We start from the raw sequence: 1,543 nt of genomic DNA, 5'->3' as shown, positions 1-1,543 counted from the left end.
GCCAGCCTTCTGGTTAGCAGTCAAGTGCCTTAGTCACTACGCTGTCTTTGTGGACTATGTCATGCTAATTGAACTTGATGTCCCCCTGAGATTATGGTCCTTAGCCCCAAGGCTCAGCCACTGCTGATGAAGTCTTTAGTTCTTCTGTATCTTTGCTGATTTTCTGTTCAGTTATTTTATCAATTATTTGGAGACAGATGTTGGTGTCTCCAATTATAATTGTGGATGTGTCTACTTCTTTCAATTCAATCAGCTTTGGCTTCATATATTTTGTACCTCTGTGGTTTGGTGCATACACATTTAAGACTGCTATACAGGTAGTCATCGAACTACATCATACTTGAATTATAATGAATCACACTTTTTTTTTTTTTTACATCTTATCACTAGTAATATGTACTTCATATAATTCTGTAGTGCATAATTTGCTGATGTCATCATATTTGTAGGTTTGTATGCAATATTTCTAACCCCTAAGTCAAATAAATATCAAATTCATAAAGAGACTAATAATAAAAGGCAATTATAATGAAAACTGAAAAAAAAAAGTCAACAATCAACTCACTCTCTTATGACAAAATCATCAGAACAGAAGTCAGGGACCACCTGTACCTTTTTGGTGGATTGACCCTTTTATCATTAAATGATCTCTCTCTCATTTTTTTTGTTCATTTTTTTATTCTGAAGTTTACTTTCTCTGATATAAATATAGCCACTCCTGTTTTCTTTTGATTAGTGCTTGCATTATATATCTTTTTAAAAAATTCTTTTTAATTTCTACCTGACTATACAGTTACACAAGGAGATTTGGTGGTGCAATGCCTAAGGCATTTGACTGCTAACCAGATAGTTAGTGGTTCAAACCCACCAGCCACTTTGCAGAAGGAAGACATGACAATCTACTTATGTAAAGATATACTGCCTGGGGAATAAACTTGATGGCAGTGGGTTTGGTTTTATATATAACAATGTACTGACATCATTATTTTACCAGTTCTGGAGAATTTACTTTACCCACTCTTTTCAGATAGTTCTGCTGGTGGCAAATTCTCTTAGCTTTCCTTTGTCTGAGAATGTTTTGGCTTCTCCTTCATTCCAAAAGATTTTTTTTTTTTCCCCTGAATTGACAAGTCTTTTAGCACTTGAAAAATGTGCCTCTTCATTCTGGTTCCCATGGTTTCTGATGAGAAATGCACTGTCATTCATATTGTGTTTTCCCATATAGGTAAAATGTCATTTCTCTCACTGCTTTTGAGATCTTTTGTTTGTTTGTTTCAATTTGCCTTTATAGTTCATAACTTTTCATTGGATTTTCTCCCCCATTCAACAGACAGAGGAGCCTGTCCTCCAAAAACTGCATAAAAGTCCAAATGTCCAGGTCAGTCATCTATAAAGTTTCATATTTGGGTATTTCAGTGTTTAGAAAATAACTTCACAGCCTGTCTCTTAGGCAAATTCATCATGTAAATATTCTACATTTGGAACAAAGTGTCAGTCAATGTACCAGCAGAACTATACAAACCTCTTTCTGTTCTCAGTGAAA

This window comes from Orycteropus afer, unplaced genomic scaffold (genome assembly GCF_000298275.1).
Source record: "Orycteropus afer afer isolate SDZICR_OR568_19922 unplaced genomic scaffold, OryAfe1.0 scaffold00919, whole genome shotgun sequence".
NCBI lineage: Eukaryota > Metazoa > Chordata > Mammalia > Tubulidentata > Orycteropodidae > Orycteropus > Orycteropus afer.
Note: the sequence above shows the minus strand (reverse complement) of the source record.